Source organism: Agelaius tricolor, unplaced genomic scaffold, assembly GCF_023055355.1.
Source record: "Agelaius tricolor isolate 1412-34295 unplaced genomic scaffold, bAgeTri1.0.p SCAF_7, whole genome shotgun sequence".
Classification (NCBI taxonomy): Eukaryota; Metazoa; Chordata; class Aves; order Passeriformes; family Icteridae; genus Agelaius; species Agelaius tricolor.
In genome coordinates, this window is record NW_027269267.1 from 44,125,081 (window position 1) to 44,133,801 (window position 8,721).

Here is an 8,721-nt window from a genome sequence, read left to right on the forward strand (position 1 = left end):
AGTGAATGCTGGGATTTTTTTCTTTTCAGAACACTGTAAAATCAAGGTTTTCTACAGTGAACATTTATAAGAAAATCAAAACCAAGGCCAGATATAAATAGTCCTTGATTTTTCCTCATTGCACTTAGCAAATTAATTAGCCATACATTTCAGCACAGATGACATAGCAGTCCAGGTTTCCTATAAGCATTTAAAATAAATTAATGTATTCCTCAATCAACTTTATTATACTCTTTAAAGTTACCAAAGATCTTTCTCTGAATACTAGAAAATACTTGATAAAATGAAAAAAAAAAGGTGAATAAACAACATACAAAAAAGTCCCAAAAGGCAGATTTTATTGCCAGAGTACAATCCTTTTCAAAGGATGTTTTGTAGCAAGTAAGACTCACAAAGAAAATTATTGGTGCAGTATATCTGGCAAAATGGTTCATTTAGAGAGTTTTCAGTAAGCAAGACTGGTTCATTTCGGGAAAATACAATTGTAAGCAAGTCTGCCTTAGTGTCCCCCCAGAAAATAAACAGCTGGCTCTAAAATCCACTGCACTTAGGATACTTTACAAAAATGTCACTGAAATCAAGATCTTTAGTTACTGGGCAGACTTCACTTTTTTTGTCAATTGAATTCAAACAGACATTTCTTCACCCAGCTTTCTAATACCAAACTGTGGGATTCACCTTGTCAGCCCTAAGAGAAATCTACAATGACTGGCCAACTCACTCCAGCAACCCTTTATAGGCCCTGGATTAAAACTAGACACTTGTAGAATACAATTCAGCAAATTTATTTAGAATGTTTATCTGAAGATATGATGTCTCATATCCTAGAAAGCTCTGTTTCTTGGCAGTGACTCCCAGATGTGGTTTGTGAGATCTGCTTTTTGTTGGGTGAAAAAGAATCTAAAAAAATTTCTGACTCATTTTTCAGACAGCCAAGATGGAAGTTGTGCACACTGCACTCCCTCTTCAAAGGGCTCTTCATGAGTTCCTTGAAGAGAGCACACACCAGGGAGCCCTTCTCAAAGCTGCCAGGACACCACCTCCTCCACCCCCATGAGCACAGAGGGGTGGAAGGAGCTGCAGGGATGAGCTGCAAGGAGCAAAGCTGGCAAGAAGAGCTGCAGCCATCACTCAAGCCAGAATTGATGGATATTGATAACATCACCACAGCATCGCTGCAGTTTTCTCATTGGCCCCTCACTCCTCCTATTCATTGTTCATTCCAATCACTTCTCTCTTTACTCTTCTGTTTCTCCATTTCCTTCCTAACATACTCCCCCCCCCCCCAGACAGATTTGAAAAACAATAGCACAAAGCTTATAAAACTGCAGCAGTTCCTGGATATATGTTACATCCTTCCCTCCCTTCTTCTCTTGTCAATTTAAGATCTGTACAGCAGCCTATTTCTTGACCATGTTTTTTTGTGAAACTTGCCTCAGAGGCTAAGACCACATTTACCTGAACTGTGGTGTCCCAGGAGCACTCTGAAGTCACATCTGACAAGCTATTATAAAATACTAAAAACAGGGTGGGAGATTTCTGTTTTAATCCGGTGACATTACAATGACAGACAAGAAGAAAAAATTCTTGAATATTTAACATCTTTGCTAAATATTTTTGCAATGAAGAGATGGAGAAACTGGCATTACAGTTTTCAGAGGTAATTGAGGAAGAAAAGATCTGGGGCTGATTTGGATCTATAGCATCTTTTACATCTTTCTGGCAGACACTTGGTCCTGCAAGGAGCCATGTACCATGCCCTGGTTGCCACTTCACTCCAGAAGTCTCTGATTTTGAGCCAAGGGTAACCATATATATATCAACAAAATGTAAAACTCCATTTTTTTATATTTTTAAAAGAAAGGTTTTTCAAATATCAGCTGAATTTAATCAATTCAATCCACTTAATGGAAAATTGAAAAAGACAGGTGTATCTACTGCATATACTCACAGGAAATGCATTGGTTTTCTCTTACATTATTCTGAAGTTTAAATAATTTCATTGAAATACACAGCTCTGCATATTCTAGACTAAAGGAACTCTGCACGTTTAGGGAAAGATTGAATTTTTTTAGAAAAAGGCATTTTCATAAGCTTGTACCTTATATTCAACTACCATATCCATTCTCAGAAGTGCTGAAGTTGTTGAGCAGTGAATTAGTAACACAATACTTCAGTGGGAAAACACCAATTGGGCCATTTTGCAGGTGTCTGCAGCAAAAAGCCAGGAAGAGTTGGGGCACTGTCACAATCATCTCTCTCTATTGCTTTGCAGCTTTCCTTTTTCTTCTTTTCTGCCAGGAAAGATTGTCTGGGATTACCAAACTCAACATAAAACACTGCTGAAATTCACAGTAGCATCTGTCAAACCACTGGATAAACTGGATAACCTGGTTCCAGCCATCACACTATTGCAAAGAACTGGTCAGAGAGTGACATATTTACTGGATCTCCTTGGCAACCCTCCTGTTTGAAGATGTTAGCTGCAACTGGCCTCAGAATCCACTTCTGATCACACAATACAGAGAACAGACAAGCATTTTTTAAGGTTACAGCTGAAGCAATTTAACATGTCCCCAGTTGCATACCCTTGCTAGCTCTTCTCTGCTGGAAATGACTGTGCCGTAGCAGACAATGCCCTTCTAGATTTGCCATAATGCAAAACCAAGAAATTATGTCCAGCATGTTCATAGTCCGTGGATAATGAAAGTAAAAAATGGTCTAACTTTGCAGCAAACAGATAAGTAGCAAACAGCTCAGAGATGAAAATATCTTAAATCTTCACAGCTATTCATAAAATAAATGGGCTATCTGAATGCCCTCTGCACATGTTTCTGACATGATCCTTACAGGCTGACTTTTCTGAAAGTGCAGAAAAGCAGTGTGTGTGACAGATTTAAAGGAAGGGGTCTGATAACTTGCTGCAGTGTGATTTAATTTTTTATGGTAAATGAGTGGTATATTTGATTGGGGAATACATCAGCTTTCTGCAACTTTAGATAAATGGATAGCCACAAAAGTGATCCATTCTCCATCAGCCAAAAAAAGGAATGCTAACAGGGGTCTGCATGACTCCATACTGATGCTGGAGAGCACACCAGGACACTCTGCTGCTCATGATTTGAAGCTGTATTTCAGAGCCTCTCAGAAGAGCTGTGCCAGAATAAATAAGAGTTTTGGAGTGACAACAACGGGCAACCAGTTTTGATGTCAGACATTAAAGATGAATCATAGAATTTTTCAGAGCTGTAAAAGATAATAGTCCTTACATTATCCCATGACTCTAAAGTCCTTAGTCAAGTGAGATTTTAGGAAACATTGACATGCTTTTTCTACCAGAGCATAGGACAAAGAACCAAATGTACTGCAGAAGCCAACAAAGAAATTTGTCAATCTCAGCGTGAAGTACAGCATTCAAAGTAAAATACAAAGTAGGGGGTAGAAAAGGATGCACCCTGCGTGAGGAATGCTTCAGATCACTCTTCAAATGTGTCCTGATATGTCCATATATCTGTTTCTTAAACTACAACATCAGGCATAACCACAAACACACACACAAGAAAAGATAATTAATTGTCAAGATGGAGATTATTAGGTGCAACTGGACCAGAAATGTTAATAAAGATTGCTTGTATTGCTTCAGTACTGCTTCAGGTGTGATGAACATGCTATGAGGAGGACTGTGTTCCCTCCAAATGCTTGGATTTTTTCCTAGGCAGAAAAGAGACAGTAGCAAGCCCCGCAAGAGCACTCCCAGGTACCCTCACCATCCTAGAATGACCCACAAGGTCATGTGTGACCTCCATGACAGGGACTGCAGCAGGGCTGGGGACATTCAACCTATGTACCCACAAATATACCCCTCACATGGCTTGTGGGATGTCTGGCAGAGGCCAAGGGGCAGCCAAGTGCTGTATGACAACCACGAACACACCACCATCTGTGATGGACTACCAGGAATCAGAACATGGCCACTGAGGGCAGCAAGAGAAATATCAGAGCCCTCTTTACTCCTCTCAGAGAAATCCACACTTAGTCACAAATTACTGCTGCCTGGGATGAGTGGTATGTAGCTTCAACATGAAGAGGTGGCAGATGCCAGTCAGCAAGCCCTACAGGATGACCCGTGGGCACTCAGAACCTTCCAGGAGGAGGTGACAAACCTGCCGAAAGGTGGCACAATGTGCAGTGGCTGCACTGTTGGCTGGCTGCTCAAATTAAATTTTAATAGAACTTTTAAAAATAATTTCAGTGTAAACCACAATGTATGTGAGTGAGCCTAAATTAATAAAAAACTATCTTTCAAGAATGAAGAATAAATGTAATCTGAGATCAATATTTATGAAGCTGTGATTAATTGACTGATGACCAAATGATTACAAACTTCTGTCTGAGGCAACTACTCAAATGTATTAGCTTTGACAAAAAAAAATTTAAAAAAATACAAACTGGGTCAATGAAAAAATGCATTCCTAATCAATTTTTAATAGCACTTAAGATTTTATGATTTTTTAAACTTTCCTTTTAATAATTAATCAGAAAAATGAATCTAATTTAAACAAGGTGGTGTAAGGTGTTCTGTATCTGTTTAATGGTGTTCTTAATGAAGAAATTCAATTAGGGCTGACTTTTCACTATAAATCTCTGGTTTTAAGGAATGCTCTGATTGGCTGGTAAACATTTGAGACTGGGAGAATAATGGAGGTGAACCACACTGCTCAGCACAATCTACTCATTAAGATTTTACACTGTTAATTCCAGCCTCCCCTTGCTTAACAAAAGAAGGGAAGGGAAGGGAAGGGAAGGGAAGGGAAGGGAAGGGAAGGGAAGGGAAGGGAAGGGAAGGGAAGGGAAGGGAAGGGAAGGGAAGGGAAGGGAAGGGAAGGGAAGGGAAGGGAAGGGAGACCATGATTTCTGTAATCTCTGTAACTTTATCAAACTTTTCTGATGTTTTGCTTCATTCTTCACTACATCCTAGGGGACAGATCCTCTGCTGGCAGCAGGCACCACAAGATTTTCTGAAAGGCTTTTGTAATTACAATTTAAATCAAGGCCTGTTGCATCAAACCACCAAACACTTGGAGCAATGCCAGAGATAAGGTAGCAACCAAAACTTGTAGAATAATGGCCTAAATTTGAAGATATTCCCTGCAGAAGCAGTCTCCTAAGTCAGTTAAATCTACGCAGATGGGTTAGCAAGAGACCTTCTATGCATAAAAGATAGCTAAAATTCACCCCTCTTCGCTGTTATATTGCCTATTTCACAAAGGCTCTCTATGTACTAGCCAGTAAAACAAGCAAATAAGATTAGAAAGTCTGTTTATCCATATCTCTTGATGGTCAGCACCTCACCTGGTACATCTGTGGCTCATTGCAACCAGCCTTCATCCAGACAGTCTCCTGTCTGGTGAAAAGTCCATGGAGACATCCTTAAGCTTAACTATATGTGCAGGGTAGAAGAGTACCTACACAGCACAACAGTTGTGGAGCTTCTCCCTGCCCTCAGATGTCATTCTAGTATAATCCAGTTTGTTTAGATAAAATATCTGAACAAGGATCTAAAGGGAAATCAGTCTCTTGCATGACCCTCAAAAAGAAAGAGGGGCACAGCCTAATGTCCTGAGTATGAAAGCTGCACCGACTTCAGGTACAACCCAGCATTTTCTATTTACTTGTTTGGCTCCTTGCTGACACATCAAGAAAAATGGAAAACATCAGAACTGCAAGATCAAAAAAATCTAAAAGAGATCATGAAGAATGGGGTTTTTCTTACTGAACTTCGGATGCCTAGAAGCAAGATATCTACATTTGAGCTAGTTCTTGAATTCCTTTGTGGGTTTGGAACCTGAGAGCAGAAATATTCTTCTTTAAGAGGGTAAAGTTACAGCGGTTAAACTCAAAATGAAAACTCATCTTTTACTATTTCTTGTGAAGAAGACTAACTGCACTAAGCTTCCACAAGACTGTCAATCTCAAATATTATTAAATTAACAAGTTATTCTCTTTCTCTGTCCCAGTTCTCTTACCCAATGGCCAGAGATTAATCTTCTGGCCTCTAGCATTCATTTTATTTCCTTTCTGGAAATACCAATTTTTTTTTACAGCCAAGCCCCAAAATACCCTTTTAAAGAGAGAGAAATTTGTTTACATTTTAAAATGAAAGCCACATGGGAACTCCCAAAGAGCAGGTGGCAAGAGCAGCCTACAGTCCTCAGGCAGCATAGACAGGGATATCTGAGAGCTACATATTTCCACTGAATGGTCTCTGAATGGAAGCAGGTGAATCCCCAAGATAGTGTCTCACAACAGGAGCCAGTGAGGCCACCACTCTGCAGGGCTCCTCAACAGTAAAATTCTGAGCTGGGGGAACCTGTTTTCACCCTTTAATAACCACAGGTCTGATTTAGGCACCTAGAATCCAATGCTTCTTTACTCAGTTTGAGGCAAATTTCACTCTATATTCCCCTAAATCATGCAAAACCACCTGGGAAACCCTTTTATGAAAGCTGAAGATCCATCCAGTCTTGTTCCTGAAGAAGAAACTTTTCAAATCCAACTTGAACAGACTTCACTGTTGCAGAAGTGGCCACTGAGGGTGGATATCTATTTGACTGTCATATCTACTTGTGTTGGTACAAGAAATGACCTTTAAGTTAGGTTTTCATGGCATAAAGCCCCACATCCAAATGTATATATATATATATATTCAAATTATTGGAAGCAATGTGACTGCATTATTTGTCACTGGGCTTATCAGCCAAGAAGACAGACATTTCATACCTACACCTGCTCCTTCCTGTCTCCGTACACTACTGGGAAACATGCACAGATCCAAAATAAAGGAATTTATGTACTATATGCCAAAAATATGGTAATTTTATTAATCTTTAGAAAAGACTTAATTATCTCAATTTAGTACTCTGATCAGTTTTTCTTGTCCTGTATTGGTTTTTTCCAAGCTCTCATCAAAGTACTTTTCACATTTTGTGACAGATGCTACTTTCATATTTCCACTATTAATCCTCTCAGATTTCTGAGATTTCAGGAGCAGGTAGTGAAGTTGCTGAAGTGTTTCACAAATGAAGCCCTAATCCTAGGAGATCATTCATGGTTAGAGTCTCAGCTTTTAACCCATCTTTTCTCTATAGATTTACCAGCAGTGCCTGTTTGATCCTTATGCCTCAGAGCCTCAGCAGAGGCATGCGAGGCATTCCAGGAATTTTTTTATCTGTTTCATCCTGGCTCCAGCCCTCTTGCAAAAGTATCCTTCATGCTATGTGGACTATGGTGTTCAATAGCCTGGACCTGTTAAACATTTGTTACCTCCTGCATTTACATGGTATTTCTCAGCTCCCCTCAGCTGCAGCAGATTGTTACCCCTCCAGCTCCTTTCTCCTTGCTCTCTGAGGTCTCACTTTCAGTACTACAGAATTAAGTATTTTCCATACCCCTGAAGAGTTGGTAACATCAACCCATAAATTTCAACAAAACCTGAGGCGCTACTGGATCACAAATAATTTTTTAAGTATTTCTTCACAGACTATGCATACAACTTCAGCAGAAATCCACTAAACAAATACGTTTAACCTTCTTAAGAGAAAACATGTTCCTTTTAGCAGCTTATTCAGAAAAATAAACTCCTTTACAAGTTATTTTTGGCTGAGAGAAAATGTATTCATCCCAACAGAGCTTGTTCTCTAACAGGTCACTTTCCAGTTACATACACTTTTTTGAAGCAGTGGAAGTCATGTCTTTGAAAGGGCTCCTGCTTTATCCCAGATTCATCTAAAAGAGTTTCACATGTCAAATGTAAGACATATTTCCTTGCTTTTGATTTCTCTTTCATGCATTTACCCTTTCTACTCTCTATATTGTCTTCTCACATTTTTTCAATAAAATAAAAATAAAGGTAAGAAAGATAAATAAGAGGGATTCATTGCATTCCTGTGTAGTTTGCTGGCTGCACAATAAACTTACTCAATGAATTTCAGGCTTCAGTGGTTCTCTTTCAAGCTCAAAAATCTCAAAAATTTTACAGTTCTCTTGAAAAAATTTCTCTGAGCAGCACGTCAGTAAGTGCCAAGACTAAAAGAATCTCCTTGAAGTGGATGTCCACTCACTCCGGGCTAAATAATGGTACATGCATTATGTTGGTAAATGGTTCTTTTCTTATTTGACAGAAATTTTTCCTGAAGTTTACTAGAAAGTGTTGTAACTTGTAAGCACTCAATTTTTATCAAGCACACCTTATTTAAATCCTCTCCTACCCAAGCATTGCGTTACCACCACATCCGCTAGGTCTTGTCTATGCTGGAATGTCACCGTGGATTAGTTCCCTCCCTTTATTTGCAGTGACTTACCTATATCAAATTGAAATGCATCCATGCAACTCTGCTATGTCAGTCTAAGATACTTTCCTTGTTCATCATTGCATCCACAACTTTATGCTTGTTTGAATTAGCTGCTCAGTGTTATAAGCATTTATCTTGTGGTGCAATGTTAAATCACTCAGGTCTATAATTTTCAGCATGCTGTGGCACATTTACAAGAAACTACAGGAATCCTGGGACTGAGGTCAAGTGAGCAGGCTCCTAGGAGCCTCATATACCGCCAGCATTGCTTCCCAGCTGCTCTCCATCAGCCCAGAAAGTGCAACACAAAAACTCCATGATTTGAGGAGTCATTAGCACAAGCTGGGCAGCAGATGCAAAATTTTCATCC